Source organism: Vollenhovia emeryi, unplaced genomic scaffold (genome assembly GCF_000949405.1).
Source record: "Vollenhovia emeryi isolate VEMERY1.0 unplaced genomic scaffold, V.emery_V1.0 DF939274.1, whole genome shotgun sequence".
NCBI classification, from domain to species: Eukaryota; Metazoa; Arthropoda; class Insecta; order Hymenoptera; family Formicidae; genus Vollenhovia; species Vollenhovia emeryi.
The window spans coordinates 231537-244830 of NW_011967092.1; the positions used below are offsets into that span (position 1 = coordinate 231537).

The following is a 13294-nucleotide window of genomic DNA, read 5'->3' on the forward strand; positions in this document are numbered from 1 at the left end:
ACACTAAAGTAATGGTGGAATACCGCGCGATTCAAATCGAAAAGATCAAAGGGCCGACAGAGAATGGGCATACTAGTTATACAATGGCCACACTACTGCACATGCAACTTTTCTCTCATTGATCTGCCCAGAGTACTGTCAGATGCGCAGAAGAGATCGACGCAAAACGAAACAAATGACAGATTGGACTTACTAGTTATACTATGATCGGACGTCAAAAGGAATAAATAGCGGTATATACGATGTTATTAATGCCTAACTATCTGAAGTTGCACGAGGATCGTGGTACGTTTGAAAAGCGTGCGACTTTCTAACTCTTCGTGCATTATATTGAAACTGGCAATAATGACTACGTTCCCACCGAGGGTCAGAGTTAGGCTAAAGTCGGGTTAGAATCGGGTGAGCGCTCTGGTGGAAATACCAAACTCGAACCTGAACCCTACCTTATAAAATTTTAAGGTTAATGAGGTTCAGTGGACCAAATGAGGTTTGATGGAAACGACAATTAAGAGTCTTGTTAGGTTCCTGTAGTGTTGCCATCAAGATAAATATTGTAGTAATAAGTAGCTTTTTGATTTACCTCGATTCTGTTTTACCTTAAAATTTTCTAAGGTAGTGTTTAGGTTTGAATTTGGTGTTTCCACCGAAGTGTTCACCCCTCCCCCCCCAACCCGATTCTGACCCGACTCTAGCCCGACTCTCACCTTCGGTGGAAACATATAGCGTTTTCAACTGACTGGATCTGACATAGCACTCGCGGAGCGTTTAACCTGAAGATACTAGGAACACATGTTCGACCGAAAATGTGTTGTTAGATTAGGTTCTAGGTACAATATTCTTTTTAATTTTACGATAAAATCGAAATATTTATTGGTAAACTTACGCGTTATTGTCACCAAAGAATGCTTTGTTCTACAATAAACACGCACGTATAACCCGATTGTAATCTTACAAAGCTTCTTGGCACTGATGGATCAATTCACAATGGTATGGGTCGAACATGGATTGCATTTGGGTTATTTGTCTAGTAACCTAAAACAAAACTCGTGACGTCATTAATCGCTCCCAATGATATCATTAATTCTGGCCCAGTCGAAAACGCTAATAGTTAATGCTGATTCGCTGTTTCCATAATCATAATGCACGAAGAGTTAGAAAGTCACACGCTTTTCAAACGTACCTCGATCCGTGTGCAACGTCAGATGGATAGGCATTAATGATGCCGTGTGTGTACGTGAAAACACTACGTGCAACGAAAGCGACATCTCGATTAGGATTTCGTACTAACATCGACAACCACTTTTGAGCACAGAATCTGGCGCATTCGTCCATATAAATTGAGCCTCCTAATCTCTAGTCTTCATGCACCTGGTGTCACAGATTTCTATACTATACTAGGGCCTGTATTCATAGTCCGTTTTTATATTTAAGATCATCTTAAGTATACTCTTAATGTGTTTTAAACCAATCACGGAGCCGTACTAGCATCTTAAGACAATACTTAAGATGATTTTGAAATAAGAATCGACTATGAATACGGGCCTAGATCACTAACTTCGGGCTTTGGCCAGAGAAAAGCTGTGATCGGCAGGATATCCGGTTTCGGCCATGAAACCCGACACATGGCGGCCGGCGGTGCGTGTGTGGTAGTGTATATGTGAATACCCGACGTGTGTATGATACCCGCCCAGCGAGAAAAAATAAATAGTTCGTCTATCAACATTGAAACGATGTCGAATTGATATCGATTTGATGTTTTTGACGTCAATTCGGCATCGTTTCAACGTCGATCAACGAGTCATTTCTTGCCATTTCAGTAAGTAAGATGTATTGAGTTGGCACTAAGTAATTGCGGATTTCACTGATAGTTGAATGTTTAGGTATATTTACATATTCGAAATGTCAAACCGATATTGTTGTTTGATAATTGATACTTTAATTGGCATTTCAGTACAAAAGTTGTATCGATCGGTTGTGTAGTTTTTGTCTGGCGTCGGTTGAAAAATGGAAAAGCAAAACGAGTATCTTCGTCATATTTCGCTTTTTACTTCCGCAAAGTAAAAAACGCATCGCACGCTAACCAAAAGTTATGTACTGTGTATGGCGATGAAACCTTAAAAGAATGGCAATGTCAAAATTGGTTTGCTAAATTTCATTCTGGTGAGTTTTTACTCAAAGATGAACAACGCTCTGGTTGTCCAGTTGAAATTGATGATAACCAAATCAAAACAATAATCGATACGGATCTAGGGGGAACAAACTTACTCTTGAGAAAATGGGGGACGTACGTGATCTGCTCTATGACCCGGAAAGGGCGAACTAAAGTAAGTCACGTGATAAGGAATGGAGCAAGGTACGTGGACATCTATATACATAGATGCGTGCATACACATATACATCGAAATTGCTAATATATTATTAGCAATTAAACAAAAGTGTAGAACTGATTATGTACGTTATCAAGAGAGATAATTGAAAGAAGGTGGAGTTTATTTGTTAATTTATTGGACATACTGGGAAGATAGTGTAATAGCTGTTTCTCAGATCGAGAAAACACGCTAAATAACCTAACGGTTAAAAGACGTTCCCGTAGAGGGAGATAGGAAATAAACTTTATTACTGGATATGTAGAATTTTTCTTTTAATGCAAAAGGCATTTTTTAAAAATCGTTTGGTGTAATTTCCCCACAACACTTTAAAATCGTCGCCAGTCATCGCAAACTGTTGCAACCGATAACCACGGTTATCCGCCATAACTTTATCAATGGTAGTGGGGGAACAACAGTGCTGCGCTCTGCCTCGTGACCCGAAGTTGTGAACTAATCAAACTTCCGCCACCGTTAAAATACGGAGAGTTTGTCCTCCCTGTACGGATCGTCATAGCACAACACGTGAGATTGCAGAAAAGCTCGATGTATCACATAGATGCATTGAAAAGCGTGTAAAACAACTTGGCTGCGTAAAAACTCGATTTATGGGTTCCTCATGAACTTAAAGAAATTCACTTAACACAACGCATTAGCATCTGCGATTTGCTTATGAAACGTAACGAAAATGATCCATTTTTAAATGATCGATAACTAGCAATGAAAAATAGACTGTTTATAACAGTGTCAATTGAAAAAGATCGCGGAGTAAGCAAGATGAACCCGCGTCAACAACACCTAAAGCTGATATTCATTAAAAGAAGGTCATGTTATCAGTTTGGCGGAATTACAAAGGAATTATCCAGTTTAAAATTTGATCACGCAATGAAATGATCAATTCAGATGTATACATTGAACAACTAACCAAACTAAACGATGCAATTCAATAAAAACGATCAGAATTGGCAAATCGAAAAAATACTGTGTTCGATCCATAGACGTAGACTACATAGACTGCGCGTTTAGCTGAAGCAGTGTACAAATTTTAGAAAGAGACAACATACTTTAAGTGGTTACCCTTTATCATTTCCCTTACTCTTCTGTTACCCCCACTACTTATTAGACAAAGATGAGGCGACCACTCAACTGTCAGCTATTTCGTTCTAAAGTTTGTACATGTGTGGCCTTACATGTTTGGTTGGGATGTGTTGCTACATCCACTATACATATAGTCCTGACCTTGCACCATCAGATTACTATTTATTTCGTTCTTTGCAAAACTTCTTGAATGGTATAAATTTCAATAATGATGATGTCAAATCGTACTTGGTTCAGCTTTTTGCCAATAAAAACCAGAAGTTTTACGAACGTGGGATTATGATGCTGTCTGAAAGATGGCATAAGATCATTGACAAAAATGGACAATACATTACTGAATAGAGACATTTCGTTCTATAAAAAAATTATCTTTTGTTTTCTTTAAAAAAATCCGCAATTAGTTGTCAACCCAATATTTATGCGTAATAAATTTCGGGGTTTGTAATATGTGAAGATTACGTTGTAATTATTAACATTAATAAACATTGTATCCAGATTTTCGAAGTGTCCAGACACTTTACAAATGTGAATGAATGCAGTTGGAAGAGATTTTATACTCACAAAGTACAACATAACCTTCATATACTTGACCGCTTGGCGCGAACGGCGGGAATCACAATACACACACACATGCACGTCGGGTGTTCACATGTACACTACCACACGTACCACCGCCATGTTCTGTAGGATGTCATGGCCGACACCGGCTATCCTGCGAAACACAGCTCTTTTGATCAAGTTAGCGATCTAACATAGTACAAACATCTGTGCCTGGCGTACATCTTTGAACAATTTGAACTACCATATAAACCAGATTTTAGTCCTATTCTCGAAATAAGTTGAGTCTCCTGTCTTCTTGATTGAATTTTAACGAGAGTCGCGACACGCGGGTTGATCGATTTGCCGCCACGTGGTCACGCGCGCGCGGATGCGTATGTACATAGATATAAATATCAGTATCTTTTGCTGTAGTAGCTAATTTACCCCGTACATACCGGTGGTATACCGTCACGTATTACAATTCCCCCTTCCGCAGTAGAGCTTTCTGCGCCCTTTATTCCACGCGGAGATCCACGCGGTAAATCGGAGGACAGCATGTATCTTGGTATCTAATTACACTTGATTCCCGACGAGTGATACAAGTAGACTTGATGCGTAGATCTGACTATGGCTACCAATTACGGGAAGTAGAGGTGCATTAATGCGTGCGCGCCGACAAGCAGCGGGAAGCGCCAGTGAGGTGAGTGCGATGTCAGGGAATAGATCGTTACATTTTTTCTCCTTTTCTTTAGCATAATTTCTCTCCGCCCCCTTCCTTCGCTCGACCAAAAATCGATGTGGCGCTAATTGCACCGCGCAATTATTTCGCGACGGTCGCGTTATCGCGCTTTCGTCAAGTTGCGGAAGCTCGCGTCGAATTCATTCGTCACGCCTTGCAGATAGTTATTCATGTAGACGGCCCTTGACACACGTAATTCTCATTAATAATTGATCGAGCAACTTATCCAGTCTGAAGACATTTCCGCGGAGAGTACCCAGCCGTATCTTATCGAGCGTTTAATTTCATTTCCCTGTCTACAATATTACACAATGTTGACATTCTGTATCAGAACTTTCACGATACCTGTTATCGTTGCCCGATGCGACCTGATACGCGATCGATCCCTTCGCCTACCGCAACGATACCTTACCGATACCTTAAACCACTCCGAAGATCGCATATCGACCTTTTAATATCAGCATTGCCCGTTATTAGTAAATCGAACTAAGAAACATGAGATTATTGATCGAAAAACTACGGTAATAATGCATATTGCATAGAGGAGAATTGCGTTAATTGCAACGGAGACAGATTATTATTGTACGTAAACTCGTCAATGAGTAGTGACAAATAAGGAGACTTATGAGACCAAAATGGGAAGATTTAATCTTTTTACAGCTGATTTTGGGGATACATGCGGTTGGGATTTAACCCTCGATATCATTAATCACGATATATGGCCTAATGTATTATAGAAATCTCATAATATCGAGACGGATTAATAGAATTTTCTGCGTGAAATAAAAATTCGATAGGGATTCTCATTAGTAGACGAAGTAGATAATTAGCAGACAATTAGAAATGTTTCGAGAAGAAACGACGTTTCTGAAGAATTCTTACCAGGGATAGGACAAGAAATTATGTGATATAAATTAGAATCCGTACGAATAGAGAGACATAACATATCAACTATTTTCATTGTTGGCAAATTGCATCCGTATTTGATTTATAATATCAAAACTTGCGTGAATTTTCCCTTTGCTTAAGTTCTATTTGAAAAATAATACAAGATCCGAGAAAAAATACATATATGACATACATATGTAAATATGCTTATGTAATTATACAAAAACATATGTATATGTATACAGGGTGTCCCAGAAGGAAAGGTCAATATTCTGGGAGGTGATAGTATCGGTCATTTTAAGGAAAAATGTTCATGTGAATATATGTCCCATTCCCCACTGTTTCCGAGATAGAGCTACTTGAATGTCTCGTGTATTTACTTTTTCTCTGTACACCTGACCCTTCATCCAGCCTCATAAACGTCTGCGGGAATTTATTCTTATACGTCTGTTGACTGTTGCGCTGATAACATTGTAGAAATGTTCAAAATGCCTCACGTATTCACAAGTGGTAGTGCTGCTGCTGCTGCTGTTGAAGAATACCGTCGACGCTTCCCTACACGCAGAATTCCGAATCGTAAAGTGTTTTCTAAGGTTTTCAATACGTTACGTGAAAGTGGAACGCTTCCCGGTGTTCATGTTTTATCTGAACGAGGACGTCGACAAAATGTGCTCTATCTTAGAAACAGTGGGGAATGGGACATATATTCATATGAACATTTTTGCTTAAAATGATCGATACTATCACCTCCCAGAATATTGACCTTACTTCCTGGGACACTCTGTATATAAAAATGCGCCGGAGTATTCATGCCTGTGATAGAACGAGAGATACCGATGAATATTCGTAGCTTTGTCGGCCTCAACACCAACAAATTATTACAGGAATTGTCATTTATTTCCACGTGAACGCGCTAAGCAAAACTGCGGCGCAAACAAACGGGTAGAAACTGATCGATATATTATCCGTATTTGTAAGTCTGGATATTATTTTGTGGTACCTTGTGCGCACCTCTTCGTGCACATTATGTTCATAAGTGCTAAGGGAGCTAGTGAATAGACGAGTGCTTTTTGTATGTTTACTTCAAGTACAAATTGTATAATAGTATATATGATCTAAATAGCCTTTAAACGACATATTTTAGATTAGATGTTACTAATTCGCAAGACGCGAACAGTAATATTGTTGCGAATGCCCGTAAAGAGGGAGATTCCAAGTTGACATTAAAACGATGGAAAGTGAAGTAATTTTAATGATAGATAATACAATAGTGTAGTAGTCTGTTTGCTTGCGCGCGTGGTCGTTTCCATTAGCACATCGACTATCGCGACAAGCGACGTCAGTCGATAGGAACGATCTACTACGAAAATACGTAACGTAACATCGACTAGAAGACTTGAAAAGTTGGCACGGTTAATCACGATCGGATAGTCGGTGTGTTAACCGCACAGATCACGACATATCGAACCCTGCGAGGTCTTGGGCTCTAAGTGATAATTTAATTCTCTAAGAGTGATATTGCGCGCTCGATACTTTTGCAAGTTTAGGCCAAGTTCTAGCTGGCTGGGATGATCAAGGGCTTTTTTCAAAATCGTAACAGCATACGTCACAACGGGAGGATGCGTAAGTCACAAAAACATCTACCTACCCTCTCCCAAGGACAGCGTTCTACAAAGTTTTGTGCAACGGAAGAGGAGAACGGCCAAGTGCAAGAGTATCCGAAGAGAGCGTCTCTAACTCATCCTCGGAAGGTATTCACGGTAGCAACGAATCGACAATTGTTCCCTTCGTGGGATCACTTGATATCACATTATACCATATTAACTTTATTATTAATGATATTATCGCTATTATGTACATATATACATATACATATATATATATATTTTAATCAACATACTCAAGCCGTCGTGTAAATCCCTCTGTGCATTTCCAAGATCCTCCATACACATTCGAATACAATTGTATCGTAAGGCACCATTCCAGAGATATACGTCAAATTTTTTTAACCGAGAGAGACTTTGCGAGTTATACATAGCGAAAATTTCACGGAGAAGCGAATTGAGTGGAAAATTTGGAATGCAGAACCAGATGCGTCCGGCCGAAGCACCTAAATCACTAATTTTCTCCTCTGTGTTATAGTCCCCTGTCTCGTTTTATTTATTGAAAACGAGAATGGGAATGATAAAAAATAAATGATGAAACCCACGCCCTCCCAAAACCGTCCTTTTTTTATTTTCGGCGTTTTGACTCCCTTAATATATCATCGTCGACGAATGCGGCTCTCCAGCTTCAGTCGAATAAATTCACACAGGAAGGACGGCAGGCTTCTCAGGAAGGCATATATTCCATTAGGTTTGTACAATTCGGGCTGTCCGCTGTTGATATGCTGCTGAACGAACAGACATGGAGGAGGTAATACGCAAGGGAGATGCGAGGGGCAAAGGGGAGATCGATATTGCGACCCCCCAGGGGCACGCGTTACGTACGCCCGCGTCAACTGAAGTGCATCCCCTACCTCGTTCTGTACCGAAAGCTGTTCCGGAAATTCCGTAACCTTTTTGTGCGCCGCTCCCTCCTATCCGTCTCCTTAAAAAGAAAATCGACAAGTCCCGCGTACAATTGTTCGTGTTACCCCCCGCCTCGCGATTTTTCACGAAGAAACGTACTGCGTATAGATTGAAAAATATCGGCGGTGCATGGGGAAGATGGAATAAATTTCCTACCCATGATTTTGTTGCACGAGTGTCTATATCAGCCCCTGTGTATCCACCCCTTCAATTTTGAAATGGCTCCATAGTTCGCCTATACTTAGACTAGATACTGCTGGGAGCAAGGATGCCTTAAATGTCGCACCGAAGAAAATGTCATCTTCTCTACAGCATCGTCCAGATCCTTTTAAGCGTTTCGCGTAATATATTCCCTTTGGACAGACTGGCATTGTCGCCTGGCAAGTGGCTGAGTCATTAAAATAATGAGATATATCCCAAGTAGTCTTGTACATAAAATGTTCTACTATAGACGTTACATTTTTATTTCATTTTATATTTTAGATTATTTTAATAACGGGTAATAATCGACAAATATCAATAACGGCAGGAAAAATTTTAATAAAAAATATAGCGAGATTTCAAAATTTGATACTCTCAAACATATGATAATGCACGTTACGTTATATTTCTTTATAGAAGTCATTGGTTTATACATTTATGAAATCTAGAACGCCATAAAAATATATGTTATATTGATGAAATAATATACATGATGATAATCACATCGACGATAATCGCAAGAAAAGGAGGACTGTATTATGTGAAAGGCTCTGTAGCTGCGATCGTAAAGGCTTCCAGGGGGAATTCCCTTCGCTATTATTCCACTCGCGTTAGGTCTTAGAAGGCATGAGAAACATTACCTATGCAGAGAATATTATCTATACATTTATGGATGGAAATTTATCAACACAGTTGCAAATATTGTAGTAAACAATAACAACGACGGGCAGTTCTTGTATAAAGAGAATATGCTCTTTGCGTAAAAAAAATACGCGTTCGTCGCATTAACAGCAGAGAAAATTATTTCTGTACTTAAATAATGAAAAAAATTAACTTCTTTGTTTAATTCCTTTTAACATCCTGCATAATAAACAATAGAAAATTCTTGAATGGAATATTTATCTTAGATGTAAAAAAACTAATGTGAGAAAACTGAAACTTTTGAAAAATGTTCGGTAATATAGGATGCACGAAGACTAAATTGATTGAGGCAAAATCTTATTGATCACTTGGTCTTAAAACTGTTAGAATTCTCTTCTTAGGTTTTCTCGAAATTAATGAACACTTTGCAGCAGTTACTTGTTGATGTGCCATCTCGTTTCTGAGGGTAACGAGGGCGACGGTTCTATATCCACATAAGTCCAAGAAGCTTGCCGAGGATTTCTTTATCATTTTACTACGGCGAAATATTCAATATAGCTGGCTGCATTACGTAGCGAAGTTGGACAAGGCTTGAGGGAGGATGGAGGAGAAGACGACGGTGGCGGTGAAGAAAGAGGGTAAGACTGGTATGAAAAAGTTGAAGCGAATAAAAAAGGAAGAAAGTATCCCGCGGACTGGCTCTGCATGCCAACTACTCCACGAGACACCCTGACTAGACCACGCCGGTGATACCGAATCGCGGGCATTGGGAACTCGTTGACCTTACGTAAAAAAATTAAGCACGCGGATGTAACTGAAATGGAATTGTGCAACAACTCGCAGATCTGGTTATTACATTTTTTTCATGTAAATTAGTTTTCGACATTTGTTTCAATTTGACTTAATACAATTGTATAATCGGATTATACAAAAGTTTTCCTCTCGAAAGAATACCGGCGCTCAATGGTACGCTGTCAAACACAGATTGATGAGCGAAATGTGTAAAAAGATGCAAATAAAGATCCTGTGCGAGATACAAAATGCGGATGTTAAATATTCAATAGCCGAGGAGTATGGTACTTCGATTCCATATCTTTCGATTATCGACAATTATGCGGGTTTCACCATCCGAAACGATTATTTAGTGAAAATATCACTTCGTGTTTGAGTTCATTTCGAAAAAAAAAACTTATTCTTGATCGGGAGATTCAGACTGTCTACTCCATTGTATAGAAGTAGGAGTGTTAGTTACATATCGAATTAATTCGTGAAAATTTTACTATGAGACCACCTACGAAATTCTCCACGTTAATACTTAAGGGACACAGGGAAAAAGGGATTCGGTCTTTCCCGTGAGAATTCTGGACGATGCTTCGCACCGTCGGAACGTATCTCAGGAAATATATGGGTCTCGTGCAGACCATCTCGAACGAGCGGTTGCCGAGGGTGGCTGAGGCACGGGAGGGGGTTGATAGCGCAGGTCTGTCGGAAAACTGTGCCTACGTGTAGGCCATCCATGAGACATTCGATCCTGCTACGCGCGGAGCAGTAAAGCCGTCGAAATAAAAATTTAACACAGGGAAAATAGTTTTGCGAGCGGACAATATATATTGCGTTCTTGCGAATAAATTCTGTCGAGAGTAAATCCAGATAAATTCGACTATTCTTATTTTCCAATGGAGGAAGGAGTTTCAGGTAAGTGGATATTTTATTTTAATTTTCATCGCGCGAATGCGTACGATTAACAACATGAAATCGATAACAGGAGACAATAACGTGAGATTCAAATATTAAAAAAGTTGATAGTGCCAATGTAATTGATATCAAATTTTTGGAAAACTAAAATAAAAAGCGCATAAGTTTGTGAATGTACAATTTCGCTTTTCTTAATGTAAAACGTAATCTTAATGTAATTATTTATCTGTGCGTTCCTAAAATTTTGTTAAAATATTTAATCTTTTTTTATACGTTGATGCAGATGGCGTATTGAAGACACGAAAAAAGAAAGATTAGCTTTTTGACGCTTTTTCCCTTTAATATTGATCTTTTCGGTTAAATATTTGCCTCAAATTAACGATTGATCAACGTGAGTCGCATTAATGTGGCTCACCTCCCAATTTTTCTTAAGACCTTCAAGCGTAAACAGCGTGGATTTTGTGGCCTTGCCACATCTTGAAAATGCCGAACCACGAAACATTTCTGTAAAGAAGATATGAATAAAGCGAATCGTAAAACCGTAGATAGAGATAATTTACTGAAGATACCCACAGGAACATTTTAAAGAGTTGATCAGAGTACGGACATACATATGTATATATTGGATAGTGTCGTGAAATCTCGAAATTATATAACATTGTTTGTTACAAGAGCTGAATGTAATTTTCGGTTACGTAATCATCATTCGATCAAATATTTGTGTTCAATCGCGAGGCGTCAGAAAAGCTAAACGATTTGTTCATTGCACTGTTGTACATGTGTCGCGTGATATAACGTGATGAAGGAAAGAAATATGATCCTCTGCTTACCCGGAACGAGCTGTTTGGATTGTAACGTCACGCTTGCGACGACGTAGGGGAGCAATTTCGATAGATTGGTATATACAAACCAAACGCTAACGAAATAGACCAAATATGTGCCTCGTCAAAAAAAATAGCGCATTTCTCGTTTGTTAATCGTACCTCTTCTGTCGAGAAGGTGTATCCTTAACTCGCACGTGTTCGCAGCGTACATACACAATGTGTTAATTCGTTTGCACGCTTATTCCTGCCTGACACATTTGTCTACCTAGTTTTTCTAATATTTCTTTATCGTTATTGACATGCAGAAAAAGGACAAAACAAACGAGCGCATTACCCGATACTTTCTCAAAATAGGAGAGAGTCACTTAAGGTGGCTCCTGCATAAATCGACTGAAAGTAGAAGAAATTGAAATTTAAGTATGTTGTACTTGTAAATTTTATCTGTCAGTACGCGAAATTTCAGACCCGGTCGCTGATAAAATAAAATTAAAAAAAATTAAAGCTGCACTTTTTAACATTTCAGTAAACACCAAGTAACAGTTACATAACATCAATACCATAATTTCCTACGCAACAAGATAAATGTAATATAACACCCATGTTATATTACATTTCCATTGTTAAGTAGGAAATTATAATATGGATATTATGTAACTGTTACTCGGTGTTCGCTGGGATAGGGGTTATAGGCCGATCGCTCGCAGAAGCACTTTGAGGGTTAATTTTATTTTATAGAAAAAGTAGGTCTTAACAAAAAACGAGATAAACATAATAAATGTCATAAGGATTCAAATGTGCTATCCCATACAGCACAGATGGTTGCAGTTACATTGCAGAAACATTGCAATCTTGCAGATTGCAGTGCAATCTTGCAGAGACATTGCAGGGATATAAAATTGCAAACTTTCGATAGCAATATTGCAGTAATGTTTCAAAAATAATAAAAATACTATATTTTCTATTTAAAAAATTTTTCTAATTACGAGAATTTTATAATGTTATTTTCGTTGATACCAATAATGCGCGAATTATTAAGTACTTGAGCAGTGCGGTGTTGCTCGCAATCTCCATCTATTGCGACCCTTGCGGAAATGTACCGAAATAATTATTTGAAAATTACTGTACATCAGTAATTTCTGATAGTTCAATTACTGATATACAGTAATTTTCTAGTAATTATTTCGTTACTTTTTCGTAAGGGGAAGCGACATAATCTCCTTAGATTGCTTCGCAATAGCTTGCTGTGTATTGAAAAAGGCCCGGATGCAAATGTAATTAGTAAATTTTCTGCTTATGTACAACAACAACAAATTATTCCAAAGATATTGCACTGCAACATTGCTATAATGTTGCACTGCAATCTCTCTGAGGGCGGACATTTCAACGTTGCTGCAATATTGCAATCTTGCAATGTAACATTTCTGCAATCTTCCTGCAATCTTCCTGTGCTGTGTGGGATTAAGTACATGAGGTCACCGATCTCTGCAAGCAAATACGTATTTGTAAAGTTAAAAGATACAATGTTTTGAGGAAATTTGACAGCTCTTTGAAACTTGACAATATCACATATTTTTAGATGTTTTTAAATGTGCATATATAACTCAGCATATATCAATGCGTTTGATCACTAAAGTGATATTTTTTTATGAAAAGTCGTATATGAATTTATAAATATCAAAGGGGCCCCAGCGAATCACCCATACTAACCGCTCCTTCGTGCAGAAGCCACCT

At 38.6% G+C, this 13294-nt stretch overlaps 1 long non-coding RNA gene across 1 annotated transcript; it reads left to right on the forward strand.

The window, feature by feature from the left end:
* Positions 1 to 680: 680 nt before the first annotated feature.
* LOC105559410 lies at positions 681 to 7852 on the forward strand. The gene is made up of 2 exons (XR_001008746.1): positions 681 to 5858; positions 6410 to 7852. It is a non-coding gene; the product is annotated as an uncharacterized LOC105559410 (long non-coding RNA).
* The last annotated feature ends 5442 nt before the right edge of the window (positions 7853 to 13294 follow it).